This window comes from Perognathus longimembris, chromosome 24 (genome assembly GCF_023159225.1).
Source record: "Perognathus longimembris pacificus isolate PPM17 chromosome 24, ASM2315922v1, whole genome shotgun sequence".
NCBI classification, from domain to species: Eukaryota; Metazoa; Chordata; class Mammalia; order Rodentia; family Heteromyidae; genus Perognathus; species Perognathus longimembris.
The window spans coordinates 3,529,632-3,548,917 of NC_063184.1; the positions used below are offsets into that span (position 1 = coordinate 3,529,632).

The window sequence follows — 19,286 nt, forward strand, 5'->3', positions numbered from 1 at the left end:
TGATGGAAACTCCAGACTAGGAGTTTGACTATTTGAAATTCTCCTCTGCAAATATTTTTATTTTTGTCACTTATAATATTTATCTCTTTGATGAAGCTTCATTGAGCCATTTGAAAGGAAATTAGAGCTCAGCAATGGTGACTCATGGCTGTAATTAAAGCTACTCAAAAGGATTACAATTACAAGCCCTCCTGGGTAGATAAAGCTGAAAGAGTCCATCTCTAAAGTAACTATCAAAAACCCAGGTTGGGGATGTGATGCAATTGGGAGAGCACAAGATGATCAAGTGTGAGGCCCTGAGTTCAAATTCCAGTACCACAAAAAAAGTGCAATGTAAAAACAGGTTGTAAGATATCACAAGAAATGTACACACTGCCCTACTATGTAACTGCACCCTCTTTGCACAACACCTTGTAAAAAAATTTATGTTCAATTAATAATAATAAAAAAGTGCAATGTATCTTCTTGGTATAGTTGTTATTGTTATAACAAAACATTCATTTATATGATTTTAATACTTAACTGTTGTCTGTGTTGCCATCAGATTATGTTGTTTTGTTGTTTCTATAGAGGAATGTATTGTCTTTCCCTTTTTACTCTAACAAGTAAAACGTTAGGGTTTTTCTACCCCTCAGTAGAAAGGAAGAGGTAGTTTCTTTCTCGTTATCTTATAGACACCAACCCCTCTCCACCATTTTTTGCCAGTACTGGGGCTTGAAATCAAGGTATCTTGATCTTCCTCAGCTTTTCTCAATCTATCTCCTCTAGCCACACCTCCACTTCCAGATTTTTGCTGGTTAATTGGAGATAAGATTTGTTTTCCAGAGTTGGTTTTGAACTATGATCCTCAGAAATCAGCCTCCTGAGTAGCTAAGATTACAGTCTTGAGCCACCGGTGCCTGGCTTTCAAAGCAATGTTTTATGAAAGAATATAAAAGTTGTTCACAGGGAGAGTCACTATTGGTGATTTAGACTTCTCAGTTGTAGAAAGATCCAAGGGTTTTCATTGGAGCTCTGCCTCCGTGCTGTTGCACAATAGAGCCAGTCAATTAAAATGGATTGAGATTTTTTCATTCATATTTTCAGCTTTGTCATTAGCTAAACTTTCTTCTAGATGACAAAAATCAATTCATTGTTGGCTTTAATTTTCAATGTGTTTTTTTCTCTTTGCTCTATCTTGGTAGTTGTTTTAGCAGAAATTTAGTGAAGTAAGTGAATTGACACTGGCCAGATGACATATTTAGCTTAAATTTCCAGCCTCTGGACGACTGGCATCTAAAGTAACCATGACCAATTTCTTTCTCAAATATTTACACTGCCTTAACTAAGCCAGAAATATTTTTTAATACTATACTGTTGTTATTTTGGTATAGCTAACTGTATTTATGAAATGAAGGCTTATTTTCAAAAATGTCATAGATAGTTTGAATAGACTAGGTGGATTTGGCATTTCTGGCTTTTTGGTGGTTGAGAAAAATATATCACAGATTTTCCTGCCTTGGCTGGTTTTGAACAGCGATGCTCAGATCTCAGGCTCCTGAGTAGCTAAAATGTAGGCATGAGACTTTGGCAGTCAGATCAAGCATTTTAAAAAAATTGTGTATGAGCCAGTGGCTCACGGCTGAAATCCTAGCTACTCAGGAAATCGGAGGATTATAGTTCAAAGCTAGCCCAGGCAGGAAATCCATGAGACTCTTCTCTATAGCTAACTACCAAAAAGCTGGAACAGAATCTGTGGCTCAAATATTAGAGTGCTAGGTTTGAACATAAAAGTTTAGGAACTGGGTTTAAGCCTCAGGACTCTCACAAAAAAAAAAGTGTGTGTGTGTGTGTGTGTGTGTGTGTGTGTGTATTTTCTCAGCTTTTAGAATAAACTACATCAGGTGACAGTTTGAAATTTCCATTTGTTAAATTACTGAATTGTGGACATAAATATTTTTATACTTCTGTGAAACCAATATATTTTTAAATTTTTAAATTCTGATCTGTTGAGATTCAAACCTACACAAAAGTGCAATTTTATGCAAGACAGACTCATTCTCAAGCCTTAGGAAATTCTGTCAGCTTCATTCCTTGTTAAGTTTTTCAGTGAGAAGAGTAAAAATAAACAGGCCACTCTTTTAACACTAGGTTTTATTATAGTAAATAGAATTATGTGCAACATATCCCAGTTTTTTCCTTCTATAACTTTTCCATCTGCTACTTTTTATGCCTCACAATTGCTGAGCTCAAAGAAGTTATGGAGATCAAAATTAGACATGTCAGATGAACTTTTTCTCAAAGATGTGTGCTTACAAAAAAAAACAAAACTGGTTCAGCTGCAAGCTGATGGCTCATGCCAATAATCTTAGCTCTTCTGGAGGCTGAGATCTGAGGACCACAGCTAAAAGCCAACCCAGGCAGGGAAGTCTATGAGACTCTTATCTCCAATGAACTACCAAGAAGCAGGAGATGAAGTTTTGGTAGCAGTATTGAGCAAAAAAGCCAAAAGCTAAAGGACAGTGTCCAGGCCCTGAATTCAAGCACTAGTACCAATGCGAGTGTGCACATGTGTGTGTGCATGTGCATGTGTGTGTGCACACACAGCTTTCCTATGAAACAAATAGAAGTTGATGTGTTGGTTGAGATTTCTATAGTTTATAATCCGTCAGAACATAAAACCATGTTTTCAGAAGTACTGTTGTTATAGAGGACTCAGATAACTTACTATGATGGGATAGCAATTTGGTAAATAATAGCAATAAACACTAAGCTTCCTAAAGATGTGATATTCACATGTTAGAAACATCTGGTGTTGTTGTTTGTTTGTTTGTTTGTTTTTCTGTTGGAGTCTTCATAGGCCAAAAAAGGGCTTCTAATAGTATGGCTAGAGTTTGGCTAAGAACAAAACATTTCTTAATAGCTATTACCAAAATCCCTGTGATAGTGTGTGTGTGTGTGTCTTGGGGATTGAACTCAGGGTCTGAGTGCTATTCCTGAACTTCTTTGCTCAAGGCTAGTTCTCTAACACTTGCACTCTACTATAGCTCTACGTCCAGCTTTTTGGGTGATTAATTGGAGATAAGAATCTCACGGACTTACCTGGCTGGGCTGGCTTCAAATTGATATCCTTAGCTCTCAGCCTCCTGAGTACCTAGGATTACCGGTGTGACCAACCCACACCTGGATAAAATTCCTGTTTTATTTTCCATGCCAGTAATAGGACCTTCCTACTGGTTAGCCTAACTTCTGAATGTGCCGGGTCTCCGAAGGAATCTGTAGTATTTCTCTTCTCATATTTTCAGTACCATATTCAGTTCCTTTTTGTTTCTTTGTACATTATTTTCTTACTTAGCACTTTTTATTTTATTTTACTATTTTAGTTTGTGTAGGTACTGAGACTTGAACTCACGGCCTGGGTCCTCTTTCTTAGCTTTTGCAGCTGCTACATGGGAATTCAATCCCAAAATATAGAGAAGCCACATGTTGAGAGGTCGCATCCAGAGTCTTTATTAGAAAGCCAGCAACTTCAGGCAGACACATGTCATCAAAAAAGTGCAGCCTCGAATACCCTTAATACTGTTAAGAAACTGAGCCATGATGGGAGTAGAGCAAAGAAAGAGCAGAAAAACAGTCTCAACAAACCTGATCAACAATAATGGAGAGCTGAAGAGGGATGCCACGGTGACCTGAGGAGAGTCAGGAGATACGAGGCATGGCGAAAGATGGTGGCTGAGCTGGTTGGGTCCTTAATGGGGTCATGGTCAGGGGGTTCAAGAGTTCAAAGCATCTCTCGAGTCCATGATTCAGTTCTGACAGGTTGGGTAACCTACTGTCTGTTTCCTGCCCCTGTCTCCACGAATTCAGGCACATCCACCTGGGGGTGAGACTTCACCTGCACCCACCAAGAAGCCAAGATGGCGCCAGTTAGACCCAGTATCCTTATTTCACAGTCAAATGTGTTTCTCTACCACTTGACCCACAGCTCCACTTCTGGCTTTTTAGTGGGTAACTGGAGATAACAGTGTCACAGACTCTCCTGCTTGGGCTGGCTTTGTACCCTTATCCTCAGATCTTAGACTCTTGAATAGCTAGAATTACAAGTGGGAGTCACCAGTGTCCAGCTTATCTCTTAATTTTTTGTACTCTGTCCTTCCTATATTTTCTTTTTTCCTGTGTGTGTGTGTGTGTGTGTGTGTGTGTGTGTGTGTGTGTATCTGTCTGTCTGTCCTGGGTCTTGAACTAAGCAACTGGGCACTGTCCCTGAGATTTGTGGCTCAAGGCTAGCATTCTACCACTTGAGTTGCAGCACCACTTCCAGCTTTGTTGGTGATTAAAGATAAAAACCTTACAGACTGTGCACCAGCTGGCTTTGAACCAAGATAGTCAGATTTCAGCCTCCTGAATAGCTAGTATCACAGGCATGAGCTACCTGTGCCCAACTCTTTATTCCTTTTAATAATATAAAAGCTATGTTTATTTTGAAAAAGAAAAAAGCATAGGAAAAAGAGCTAGTTGTTTGTACCCATTGAATTTCAGAACTTTTCTATCTGCGTTACCAACTTCTGACATTTATTTAATAATAATCTAATGTTTCTGAACAAGACAGGAAGAATTACCTTATTATCTGCCCCAAATTGAACAAGTCATAGGCAACAAGCAATTTCACAGAATTGTGTTGTCTATCAAATACTGTTTTTCAAGTCTCCCTGATTAGTAGATTTCCAGTGTGTGGAGTGGTTGATTCAATACCTCACACACTTTCTGGTGGTCTGAAAGATATAATTAGATATGGCAAGAGATGTCTGGGGTCACATCAGAGTCAAGTGTAGACCCAGCATGTGAGAGAGAATGACCGGGACCACTGTCTCTCACTCTTATCTTCACTGAGAATATACACAGAAGTGCGTCCACCTCTTCTGCTCTCACCCCTAAGTACTGGCCTCCAATTTAATCACTGAGATCTGTTCTTGTTTCAATTGCTTGTGTTATGATTCAAAAGCAAACCTGAAAGAGAACAAAATTTGCATTGAGGACTTTCTCCCCATTCTAAGCCTGTGTTACTGCTCTCAAACTCGGGTCCTAAGCTTGTTCATATTGTTCATGCAATTCTCATCCATTTAGGACAAATTTAAGTATTGCCTTGTATTATTGTTGGCAATAGGCCTAAATAGTTCTCAGGCTGAATAACAACAGCAGAACTGTTTGTATTGGAATTCAGCTTAATTCAACAGATATTCATTGAGTAGTTCTATTTGGAAGCCAGTGGTTAATATTTAGCTGGTCATGGTGCACTCTGAAAAGTCCTTTTGAAGTTCACTTAAAAAAAAAAAAAAAAACTAGGGCTGGGAATATGGCCTAGTGGTAGAGTGCTTGCCTCATATACATGAAGTCCTGGGTTTGATTCCTCAGAGCCACATATATAGAAAACAGCCAGAAGTGGCTCTGTGGCTCAAGAGGTAGAGTGCTAGCTTTGAAAGAAGCCAGGGACAGTGATCAGGCCTGGAGTTCAAGGCCCAGGACTGGCAAAACAAACAAGCAAACAAACAAAACCAAACTTTTTTGTTTTTTCCTCCCTTCCTCTCTTCTTCCCTCCCTCCCTCCCTCCCTCCCTCCCTCCCTCCCTCCCTCCCTCCCTCCCTCCCTCCCTCCCTCCCTCCCTGCCTCCCTCCTTCCCTTCCTCCCTCCTTTCCTCCCTCCCTCCCTCCCTTCTTTCTTTCCTTCCTTCCTCTCTCTCTTCTCTCTCCTTCTTTCCTTCCTTCCTTCCTCTCTCTCTCCTTCCTTCTTTCCTCCCCCCCCCCTTTCCTTCTTTCTGTTGTGCTAGCATTGGGGCTTGAACACAGAGACTTGCATTCTTGCTTAGTTTTTTCACAGAAGACTTGTACTCTATCACGTGGGCTACACCTCCACCTTCCACAAGACGTTCTCTGCTTTCTTGTTTTCTCATTTGTTTCTAGCACAGGGAAAGTGTCAGGGTGCTGGGGGGCTCACAGGAGCCGGGAACAAACCCCCTTCAAATTGCAACACCGTCTTTACCAGCGCTTCCTAGAAGCACGAGCCTGAGCCACCTGGACCACCCAGACAAGCAGAACGAGCTACTAGCAAACTGCCACCGCTGGCCCAAAGTCCCCACTGACCGACAGTTCCACTTTGGTCCTGGCTATGTAAACCCTGGCTGGGCCAGGTCCGGGCGCGACCTCTCTGATCCCTACCAGAGGGGTGCCCGGGAGCGTACCCCAATAAACTCTCATTCAGTCACCTCTACTTCTCTCTGCGTGCTTTCTCCTGGCCAGAAGGAACATTTGGTACTCCAACCAAGAGTCCACTTTTCAAAAAATCCTCAACGTGGTGTGTGTGTGTGTGTGTGTGTGTGTGTGTGTGTGTGTGTGTGTATGTGTGTGTGTGTGTGCGCGCACACCATTTCTGGGGCTTGAATTTGGGGCCTACACCTGAGGTTTTTGTGCTCAAAGCTAGTGAATTTGGGCGGCTGGGTCTAGCTGGTGCTGTCTTGGCCACATAGTGGATAGGGAATTGGCTTTAACTGGCCTCATCTTGTCTTCATGGTGGAGGGAGGGGAAGTCTCACATCCCAGGTGATGGGCATGCCTAAATTTCTAGAGAATGGGGCAGGAGCTTGGGCAATAGTTGACTTTACCTGACAGTCTTTGTCATGAACTCTCAAGCTCCCTGTGACCCTGCCCCCTGACTTGACCCTGTTTAGACCCAGACAAGCTCAAGTGCCATTACACCAAGCCTACTTTGCTGTGTGTTCTGTATCCTGGTTCTCCTCCAGGCAAAATGGTATTCTACTTCAGCTCTCCTTTGGGGTTGATCTGGGTTGTTGGTACTGTTTTTCTGTTCTTTCTTTTCTTTTGTTTCTAATTTAATTTTATTGTCAATGTGATGTGCAATGTGATGTACAATGTTATGTACATAAGGTAGTGAGTACATTTCTTGTCAAACTTGTTACTTCCTCCCTCATTTTTCTCCCACCTTCCCTTCTTTCCAATTCTTCCCTCCACCAAGCTGTACATGATCTCATGGCTCAGTTTCCTAATAGTGTTACGTGTATTTGTGGGGCTGGAGGGCTACCTGCATTCTCTGGCTTTCCAATAAAGACGCCCAATTAGACCTCTCAAAATGTGGCTTCTCTGTTTCTTGTTACCTTATAACACTAACACTCTACCACTAGAGCCACAGCTCTACTTCTGGCTTTCTTGTCTTTCCTGCTAGTCTGGCTTTGAATCTGGATCCTCAGATCTCAGCTTCTTGAGTAGCTGGGATTATCAGTGTGAACTACTAGTGCCTGGCTTACCATGGCATTTCGATAGAAAGGATCCTTTAGTCACAGACAGGAGTGAGCTATATGGCCACATCACAGGGCAAGTATGAAACTATATTCTAATCTCTGCAAACATCCCCTGGCCACCTCGGAAGCCTCTGGGGCTGTGAGTGGCACCGGCATGAATGCTACCCTGACACACTCCTCTCTCTGGCGTCTGGATTTCTGAAAGGCCATATGGCTTTTCCATGTAGCTCAGCTGCCAAATATCACACCTGCAGGGTCAATCCTTCCCTAAACTTAAACCTAGTTTAAGTAAAATTCCACATCTACCTCCATGCTGATGTCTATGCCAAGGGATTCCCAACCGTTTGGAAAAAGAAAAAGAAAAGCTCAGGGACACACAGGTCCTTTGGTACTGTCTCATGTTACTTGGCAGAATTGTTTAGATTTCTTTGCTTGCTAATGATCCATACAGGTCTTCTCAACTCGCTGTCCCAAGCAAGCTTTTCATGCCAGGATTCTGACTGCAGTATTTGTGAAAAGGGAGCACGAGTCTCTAAAATGAGCAATGTTTTCCTAGCATTGCTGTATTTTCCAGTGGGAACAATTTTCATGCTGTTGCTACTGTGATTTGTTAGGAAAATCACAGCAAATCAAAGTAAGTTGGTGGTCAAGGTCAGTGCATCAGCTGATACCGACTGTGCTTCAGACCCCTGAAGGACTCATGGGAGATTTGAGTCCAGCACCATGTAAAGGTAAGCACCATGTAAAGAGAGCTAAAAAGGCAAGGAATCTGGGTACTGGTGGCTCAGGCCTGTAATTGTAGCTACTGAGAAAGGTGTGGAAGTGTGGATCAAGTGGTAGAACACCAGCCTTGAGAAGAAAAGTTAAAAGGCAGCACCCAGGCCTTGAGTTTAAGCCCAGTACCAGCACAAAAAGTCAGACCCAGAGAAACAAAAGAAGTTTGTTTTCTCTTGCATGTGGAACTTACGTCTAATTTATGAATATATAAATAGATATACATGGGGTTCTATGTAAATGTTCACAAATGTATTAACTGAAGTATGTCATATGCAAGGGAAAATTCAAATGCTGTTACTCTTGAGAGAAACTAACTCACAGCTAATAAAATGAGTACCAGAAAGCTGGTACTTGAGGCATATGTGGAAAGAGGAGTGAAGACAAATGAAGAGAGGAAGAGGAAAAATGAAGTCATAATATTCAAAGCATATTCTATGAAATTAAGAAAATTGAGAGGAGGGGGTGGGGAAAATAAAAGAAGAGATGTTATCACTCAAAGTACTTGTACTCAGACTTATTTGTTGAATGGTAACTCCTTTGTATAGCTACTCAAAAGCAGGTTCTAAAAAAGTTTTAAAAAGGAAAAGGCATACCTTTCGGTCAATAACTATGATGCTTTAAAGTATTTGTGGGAAGACTTAGTGTATCAGGTTCAATCTCTGTTTCTGTCTGTACTTGTGCAAGTTCAATATGTTTGTGGCAATGAATGATTTAAACTATAAATATATTATATTACTAATCCTGGGGCTTGAACTCAGGGCCTAGATGCTGTTCTGAATTATTTTTATTCTCATGACTAACACACCATAGCTTGAGCTACAACTCCACTTTGGGCCTATTTTGGCGGTTCATTGAAGATACGAGTCTCAAGAACATTTGTGCCTGGGATGGCTTTGAACTGCAATCTTCATATTACAGACTCGTAAGTAATGAGGACCGCGGGAGCGAGCCACCAGTACTTCGCTAGCTGCACGTATATATATTTTTTTTTAAAGAATTGCATATCCTACTCCACAGAATAATACAAAATTCAATAGGAGTCATATTCATAATGATCAATAATACTTTGAATCTCTACTTGAGTATTTCTGAAGTTCTTTCAGGCTTGATTCATTTATAGACACAATTTATTGAATATGTACATATTGAATATGTAAAATATGCTGAATACATACATTTGTTGAATATGTACAAATATGTCCTTTATTTTGTGTCCTTTATTTTGAATCAAAATAAAGGGCAGGGCTGGGGATATAGCCTGCCTCGGATACACAAGGCCCTAGGTTCGATTCCCCAGCACCACATATACAGAAAACGGCCAGAGGGGGCGCTGTGGCTCAAGTGGCAGAGTGCTAGCCTTGAGCGGGAAGAAGCCAGGGACAGTGCTCAGGCCCTGAGTCCAAGGCCCAGGACTGGCCAAAAAAAAAATAAATAAAAAAAATAAAGGGCAAATATGAAGGGTAAATAAAAGAAAGAGCAAAAACAGTGGGAAATTAAATATGAATGATGATGCAAGCATCCTTGCTCATTCCTGTAACCCTAGCTAATCAGGAGTCTGAGATCAGGTTTGTAGTTTGAAGCTAGCCTGGGCAGGAACATTCAGAGGACTCATATCCAACTAAACACTGAAAATTGAAAATCTGAAGTGGAGTTGTGGCTCAAGTGGTAGAGAACAAGCCTTGAGCAAAAGAGCTCAGAAGCAATACCCAGGCCCGGAGTTCAAGGATCAGTACTGACAAATAATCACCTGCAGCACAGTACTGACTGAGCTGTGGGTTTGATACACATCACCTCTCTTGTGTATAGATACTGGAAATGTATTTATTAATCCTCGCTGATACATGGTTAGTACATCAGCATTTCGGAAAAATCAATGTAAGTTTGTTTTATTTAGATAGATAATGATATCAAATTAGAATAACCTAGTAGTCAGTAAAAATCCCTTGTCCATAGGTCTAGCAGAGTTCAAAGGGATGTAAGACTCTGACAGCTAATGACTCTTTCCTTAACTATTCTTCTTTTGTGTGCAATGATAAAGGCAAAAACCAGAAACACGAAAGACAGAAAAAGGGAAAGGACTTGGGCCTCTGTAGTTCTGACTTCGCTGGACCATCCTGAACTGATTTGTGTGTGTCTTAGTCCAAAGAACAACAACCTGGTCAGCTTGGATTTAGAGGTTTTAAAACTTGTATTGTTCTTGATTGTTCATCTTACTTTATATTTTCTTATTTATCTTAACAGAATATTAAAGTATTATATGTTAGTATTATAATACTAACATTTAGAAAGTTGAATTAGTTTGAGTTTAAAATTATGCATTCTGTATTTTCTCATTTCCTTCGTTTGTTCCTTCGTTCGTTCGTTCGTTCATTCCTTCCTTCCTTTTTCTTTCCTTCTCTTTTCCTCTTTCCTTCTTTCTTCCTGCGGAGGTCTGAGCTCATCTCCACACATACTTGGCCTGTGTTCTCCAGTGACCTCTCCACCATCTACCATGCGTGTGCTTTGGGTGGGTGGGGTCTTACAAGCACAAAATGCTGCATGGAACTTTCAGTGTATTTTCATATAAAACAATGCTTTTATTTCTGGTAAAAAAAAAATACCTAAACCTCTAAAGGTCTATTTTGTGGTACTGAAGACAAAATAGCATTTCTTTTTTATTTCCTTATCATTATCTGCTATTGCTTTTGATTTAATTAAGGATTTTTATTCACTGTTGAGAAGTAAGTGGTGAGCTGGGTACCAGTGGCTCATGCCTACAACCCTAGCCACTCAGGATGCTGAGAGCTGGGCATCAAGGTTCAAAAGTTCAAAGCCAGTCAGTGCAGAATAGTACCTGGGACTTTTCATCTCCAGTTAATAGGAAGAACATGACTGAAGTGGAGCTGTGCCTCACGTGGTAGTGTCAGCCTTGAATGAAAAAGGCTATTAGAGAAAACCCAGGCCCTGCGTTTAAACCTCAGTACCAGCATGCACACACACACACACACATACACACACACACACACACACACACACACACACACACACACACACACCCCTGAACATCACTATTGAAGATCTTGGGCGTGGTTCCTCCAGGAGGATGTCTAAGACACCATACATGTGACAGCTCTGCAGTCCCAGCATTCATAGGAAAGGTCGCCAGCAGCACTGCTGAAAGGTCTGAACTGACCTGAGGGCAGACAACCACCTGCTCAGGCCCCGTGCTCAGAGTTTGTTTCAGACAGTTGACTTTGAAAGCAAATAGGGCAAGAGTCTCTTAAAGATCACACACAAGCTGAGCCTGGTCACTGTGATTTTTAACTCTGTGGTACTGAAACTATGTCAAATAGCCTGAAGCAAGTTCTGTACTATGCATAGGCTGCAAAGTGATGCAAAATAAATACTCAGTGTGTTTTGAGAACAAACTCATTAACAAGGGAAATACTGTACTTTCTACACCCCAGGGTAGCTTGAGTGTTCTCACCAGCACATAAAGGTAGATGTGTGAAGGGTTGGTCATAGCTGATGGTAGCTGAATATTAACACAACTATTGGATATTTTTTTCTATTAAGTTGACTGAGAGCTTTATGAGATCTTTTGCTTTAAGGAAACACCTGGGTATAATTTTTAATGCCCACAATTTTAATTTGAATGACATTTTCCCTTCACAAATATTTTCACTTTCTCATTTAAGAAACACATTCAGTAAAATAAGTCAATATTACCAGCTCAATTTCACAGGGAGGAAAATTAAGGGTATCACAGATGAAATGAATCAGAACACTGACATGGAGATCTGTGTGCATCTTAAGTTATTAAGAGCATGCTTAAAGCCAGGAACCACCAGAGAAAGAGGTACTCTAATTATGGACATCTCATTTAAGAAGTTTGACGAGGAAGATAAAGCAGGGGCAGTGACCAATATGCCCATGATTGTTCACATAAATGTGAGTGTTTAATGGAGAAATGGGGGAATTTGAAATGAGTCTAGGGCCTGGAGGCCAGGGGTTCACACATTTAATCATAGCTACTCAGGAGGCTGAGATCTGCTGATCAAGGTTTGAAGCCAGCCCAGGCAGCAGAGTCCATGAGACTCTTATCTCCAATGAACCAGCACGAAACCAGAAGTAGTTGTGTGACTAAAATGGTACAGTGCAAGCCCGAGAGAGAGGAAAACAAAAAACTACGCAAGATCAAAAGGCCTTGAGTTCAAGTCCTAGTAACATGCCTGTGTCAGATCAGAAGATAAATAATAATATACAAGAATCTAGAAATAATGTACTATGATTTCAGGTATTTGTAATGATTGCGTATATCATGGAAAAAGTAACTAGAAGGGTACCTCTATAAAACATTATGTTAATGCTTAGCATATAATTTAATTTCCTAAGGGGAAAAATATCTAGATATTTTTAAAGGGACTAATGACATGGACCAAAAAAGAAGAGTGTTCCAGGTAAGAGTGTAGAGCACGTAATATATCTGACACTAACACACTTGAAATGTTTGAGTAAGGCCACAAATCAGTGTGTATAGTGGAGAGAAGGAAAGAGACAGAAATATTTCTGTGAGAAACAGAAAGAGAGAGTAACAGATAGAGTAAGAACAGAAATTAGAGAGGTTCAGTCAAGTAGTCTTAACCAGAGAGCCAACTGAAGGCTTTGTTCTAAATGGAACTGGAAATGATTAGAAATTTTTTTTTAATTTTTAAAATTATCTTTAAGTAGTTATACAAAGGTATTGCCACTTAACAATGCAGTTTATAAATGCCGTGCATTTGTGTCAAGGTCACACCTTTCCCTTTCCTCCCAGCCCATCCCTTCCCTACCTTTTTAGTTTTGTGGTATATACATTGAATTCTTGACTACATTCTGGCCCCCTTCTCCTCTTTATTCATTTACTCCTCATCCCTTGACTCCATCCCACAACTTCCAAGTACTCATTTCCTGGTGCTTGTTTTGGGGCTTTGTCTTTCTAAGGAATTACACTCTATGTGTTCTCTCTTATCTACCATATTTCAGTTAGTACATAGGTAAACAATTGCATTCCACTCACCATATTTTCTCCCACATAGGAGGGAAAATATTCAATCATTGTCTCTATGGGGCCTGACTTACTTCACATAATATAGATTTTTTCCCCCCAAAGATTTTCTATTTCCTTACCAATGACACAATATCCTTCTTTTTCGTGGGTGGGTAAAATTCCATTGTTGATCTACTCCACTTGTTCCTAATCCATTCATCCATGAGGGGCTTTGAGGCTGCTTCCATACCTTAGCTATGGTCAGCAATTCTATAGTGAACTCGGCTGTGCTGGTAGCTTTACTCTAACCTGGTTTGTGAGAAATTTTTAAAGAGAAGAATCCTATCTTTTTTTTTTTCTGTCTTGAATTTGTAAGAACACCAAGAATATAGAAGTAAGCAGAAAATCAAAATGATTTTGCAAAGGTCTAGGGAATAGTAGCAGCTTGGAGCAGGTGGTATTTGGCATTCTTACATTTTTAATTCACTTACAAAGCAATGTTGTTTAGATTATTAAGAAATCGTTTTGATAAAGAAGATTATGCAAACACACACATAATTATCACACCCTATATACACACACACACCAAAATTCTGAGCTGACTATTGCCTTTTCTTAAAGGAAAATTATTTTAAAAAATCTCATTGCTCAATGAAAATGCTTCTAAAAGAGATCTTTCTAGGAGAAAGAAGACTTTCAAAAGAAGTCCTAAGGGACACAAAATGATATTAATAATGAATCATACTCAAAATCAATTTGCAAAGGTAAACATTTGAGATTTTCCAACTATTTTTTCAACACATAACAGCATCTTAATATGCTTATTTTGAATACTTACAAGTGATTTTAATAAGCTGAAGGCCTAATTAACCTCTGGGATAATGGCAAGTATAATGTCCATTGCTGTTTAGGATGTTATAATATATAAAGATACAATCTCTTATAGCCATATAGGATAAGAATGTATCTTTAAATTTAATCTTTTGGGTTTTATAGGTTCACTCAGAAATTAACATATACATAATAACATTATATGTTATTATTATTGCTACTATTAGTATTATTTTATGTTTTGCCAGTTCAGAGGCTGACCTTAGGATCTGGGCAACCATTGCTGAGCTTTCTTGATCAAGGCTGGTTGGTGCTCTACTACTTGAGCCACAGCTCCACTTCTGGCTTTTGGGTGGTTGATTGGAGATATGAGTCACATGGATTTTTCTGTCTGGGTTGGCTATGAACTTTGATCCTCAGATCTCAGTTTCCTGAGTAGCTGCAATTAGAGGCATAAGCCCCAAGTGCCTGGATGTGATTTTATTTGTGAGGTAGATACTAAAGAAGGGCATATTTGTTGTGTCTGCATGAATTTCTATAATGACATAACATAAAAGATCCATTTAATTGATTTTCCAGAAGATATCTTTTAAGATAAACATTATAAAATTCCATTATCCTAGCCAGGCACTGGTGGCTCATGCCTACAATCCGAGATCTGAAGACTGGTTTGAGGCCAGCCCAGGCCTCCAATGAACTACTCAAATAAAGCCAGAAGTAGCATGTGGCTCAAGTGGTAGAGCACTAGCCTTGAGTGGAAGAAGCTCAGGGACAGCTCCCAGGCCCAGAATTCACGCCCCAGGACTGGCCAAAAAAAAAAAAAAAAGAAAAGAAAAAGAATTCATGGTACTTATACATGCTGAATTGAAACCTCAATTTCTTCTGCCAATTTCCTACTTCAGTTTTCATGGATGCACATCAAATACTATGACTGTGTCTAGACACCATTCCTCTTTTCATTTATCCACCAACTTCCTGTTTGTTTACATAATAAAGAGAATATAAATACCATCAGATTTTTAAAAATTATTTTTAAAAAAACTTTTTACATATGACTTCCTCAATAACACAGCTTTGATGACCATGTATTAAAATAAATCCTTTAAGATATTAGGAAGTTAATAGTTGTAGGATGAGTTTACAGCAACACTAAAGAACGCTGCTTGTGGAAGGGAAGAGCACCTGAAACAGGACTACAATAAGATCAGTGTCCACGCCTGACCCAAATGCCTGCACCTGACCCAATTCTCAGCAATCAGTCGCTAGACAGATTCTGTCCTCTTTCTCTTCAACCACAAATAACCAAGCCCTTCCTCTCTCTCATCAAAGCCTGTGTGCACCTCTGACCCTCATCTCTGCATTTCAGCCTTCTGTATTAGGAGCTCACGGTGGGCACTGCTTTCTTCTGCTTCCTTGATCACTCCTAATTGGAAGTGAAGCTTTGCGTGTATTGAGAGTGACTTGAGATGGCAATGGCAAAATCACTGTGGACAGCAGGGATCCGGAGGCCATGCTGCCTGGGGCAGTTTCCTCCCTGGGATTCCTAGGAGCTGGTCCTTGTTACAGCTTTCTGTCACTTGCAAAGTTGCTATCTGCTAAGCCGGAGAAGAAGGACAGCCGTCTCTTGAGGAGACATAGTTTGTCATAGATTATTTCAAATATTTCAACTCACATGTGGAAGTTCTATCATTTTTGACACAAGGGAAAACGGGACAATATTCTTCGGAGCAAATGTCACAGTGAATGTCACAAAATGCCAGGAACCCTTGAGGGCCATGAATTTGTAATGGAAAAGAGAGACTCCTGTGTTAAATAATGTAGACTTTGAGAGAAGTTGAACAGCTATAATTATTTGACTTTTTAATGGTATGATAGTGCTAACAAGCCCATGGTAATGGTAAAGCATGTGCAATTCTGCCAATCCAATCATATGGTTGATTGAAATGGTCAAATATGTCTACCACATAGGTTCCTTGACCAGGGACCATGACCCCCATTATAAGAACAGATCACTAGAAAGCAAAGGCTAGTCACATTGAAGTAGCCTATTTTTCTCAGTCACCTTCAAATTCTTCAAAAATCTGCTTTGCGTATTCTCATGTTTTTTTTTTTTTTTAATGGTAGATGAGTCAGTAAATCCCATTAATTGCATAGTGGTGGTCTCTGGGCCAGAATAGTGACAATAGCAACAATGAGGAGCCAGCGAATTCCCTTTACAATGTGTTCGGGGTAAGCTTCTAGTATTTTCCACACACTGAGTTACACATATACATATATATGGAAATAACAATGATGGCTACTGGTGGCTCATGCCTGTGATCCTAGCTACTCAGGGGACTGAGATCTGAGGATTTGGGTTTGAAGCCAGCCTGAAAGTCTTTGAGACTCTTATCACTAGCCATGAAAAACCCGAGCGTCGGCTCAAGTGGCAAAGTGCTAGCCTTGAGTGAAGAGATAAAGGACAGTGCCCAGGTCACAAGTTCAAGCCCCAGAACCAGCAGAGCACAAATTGTAATAATACTAATAGTAGTGATAATAATAATAAATTTTAATCCCCATCCTTTTATAAAAGCAATCTAACCAAACCAAATCATTCTGTCCCTGAGAATATGAGGCAGGAGCTCTAAGTCAGTTCATTATAAATAATAGGAAGTGCAATTAAATGCTGAAAAAACATTATAGAAATAATTTGTCTCTGTAATGATACTGGACAGTTTGTCAGTCTGTTAGTCTGTCAGTCTGTGTCAGTTTGTCAGTCTGTCTGTCAGATAGTCTACCTGTCTGTCTGTCTGTCTGTGACAATCTAGGAGTGACACCTGGATAGCCTCCCATCTTTTCTTGACTCAAGTATGATGAACTTTCCCCTTTCTTTTCCTGCCTCTAAAACTGTCACGCTGCAGATTTCAAGACAAATTAATATTTAAAATTTCTACAGAAAAATCACATATAGTAATATCTTAAAATGGAATGGATTAATTTGGATTTTAAAAAACCTTCCTTCATTCAAAACATAGCAACTGTCATTTTTATGGAAACTTAGTCTTCAATGGCAAAAAACAAAAACAAAAATAAAAACAAACCAAACAAAGCTCTGTTCAGGCCTGCAGCTATTTCTTCCATTAATGAAAGCCTTTGAATGTGCAGAAACAGAACCTCAGAACCAAGTGAGGAGAGTTATTTGCACAGGTGGCTTGCCCACTGGGAGTCTAAATTCTTGCTTCTGTTGTCTATATCAATTATGCTGGAACTTCATCCCATTCCCTGCCTGCCAATTTTCATAACAACTGAAGACTCGTTCAAAAATTGCTGATGAGACATTTTTCAAATTATCCCACCAGTGAAATTCTATTTCCAAACAAAACAAGACTGGAGAAAGATGCCTAGGTGATCGAATATTAAGTGAGTTACTTGAGTGTCTCTGATTTAAAGATTTAAGATGTGTCAACTAACATTTTTAGTACTAGCCTATTTGCAAATAACCGTTCCTGAACCACTTAGTGGATTTTGTAAGCACTTTAGTGTACTCATCTCCAGATTTAGAATATTTTCCAGATTTAGAAAAATAATTGCCTTTGTTTTGGGATTTTAATTCTTTTGAATCCCGAGTTGAAAACAACCAATTTATTAGTTTTGAAAGTGCAAAAAAAATGCATTTGTTAATAAATTTTAACTGATATTGGGAAGTTATGGCACTCATACATAAGAAGAATAACATACAGAAAGTAATACATAGTGAAGCATTTTGGAATTCTTTCTTCTGCTGGTTCTAGGGCCTAGAGCTCTGGGCTGTCCCTGAGCTCTTTTTGCTCAAACCTAAGACTCTACCACTTGAGCCTCAGCTCCACTTCCAACTTTTTGTTGGTTAATTAGAGATAAGTGTCTCATGGATTTTTCCTGATATGCTCCTCAGGTCTCAGCCTCCAGAGTAACTAGGCTTATAGGCAGGGGCCACCGGTACCACACTTGATTATTTTAAAGTAGAGATTCTGAAAACTTGCTTTTGAAGAGTATCACAAGCTTTTCTGCCAGGGCTGGGTTCAACTCACAGTCCTCAGATCTCAGCTTCCTGATTAGCTTGGAATATAGGCGTGGGCCACCTGAGCCTGGCCATTCCTGTCATCCTTAAAGAAGTATCTTCCCTACTAGTTACAGGCCAAGGGGTGATGAAATTGGGAGTAGCAAAAGAGCCTAGTTAGGCAATCAGGGCCAACTCCCTGCTCATAGAGGATTTACATCCCTCACCCTAGCCTTGAGCAGTACCCTTAGTGTGGACTCCTAGAAATCCCATCACCATGGCCCTGAGCAGTTCCGTGTGCAGACCACCAGACATCCCATCACCATGGCCCTGAGCAGTCCCATGTACAAACCACCAGACATCCCATCACCATGGCTCTGAGCAGTCCTGTGTGCAGACCCCTGGACATCTCATCACCATGGGCTTCAGAAGTCACACCTGCAGAAAACCCTGGGCAGCAGGTCATAGCTCATGTCCCTGGAAGACTTCCACGTGATCAGGGAGCAGACTGGATCTCAGAGGTGTGTGATGGAAGGAGCACCAATTAGAGGGCCTGAAGGATGAATGTGAGCTTATACAGGCTGTGTGGAGTCTACGATTGGGTGTGGAGTCTCCTATAGCTGCTGGCTGTCAATGATCTTGAGACACGTAACTCTCTCCTGGAGATGCCTTATTAACCATGCACAACATACCCCAGGCAGTGCCCTCACTTGGGATCCCTCCTATCTAGTGAGAGCTCTGTTTGTCTTTTATTTCTTCAACATATCTTTGCCATTTTACATTTCCCAATGTACTTGCACATTGGGCTGATGCCTAAGTTGGTCTGAGGAGAAGTGTCATAGTTGAATGCTACATCTGTCACCAAGATCACAGTTTAGGAAGAGCTTCTTGGCACCTAGTTTTTCTTGCCATTTTCACCCTTATTTTTATTATTTTTATTATTCTGTAGCCATGATCTCTGAGCAGGCTAATAAATACAGTATGGCTTCCCAGAAAGGAATATCAGTGGAGAGAGAATGTTCTGGCCAGAAGCCCCAAATGGCTGGTTCCCCTCATTGTAAATTAATAAATCAGGGTTTAGGCTTTTAAAAAGAAGTCCCTTGAGCTTATTTGATATCATGCAGGCCTCTTAGAAATAGACAACTAGCGTTTTAGAATCTGGAAAGGCTGAAGAAAAAGTCAACATGGAGCCAGGCAAATCGAACCAGGTAATGAATGAGAGGACTGTGAGACGCCCTTTGGAAAGCAGCCTGCTGGCAGGAAAACTTCTCTCTCTCTCCTTGTGGTGTCAGGCCAGGCCTGATTGTTTTTCCAAGGTGAATTCTGCAATGGGTGTTTGGTAGTGATAGGAAATTAAAATAATACTTC

At 40.3% G+C, this 19,286-nt stretch overlaps 1 pseudogene; it reads left to right on the plus strand.

Annotated features, from left to right (window-relative positions):
- The first annotated feature begins 11,913 nt into the window (after positions 1-11,913).
- LOC125341322 overlaps positions 11,914-19,286 on the plus strand; it is a 56,723-nt pseudogene continuing 49,350 nt past the window's right edge.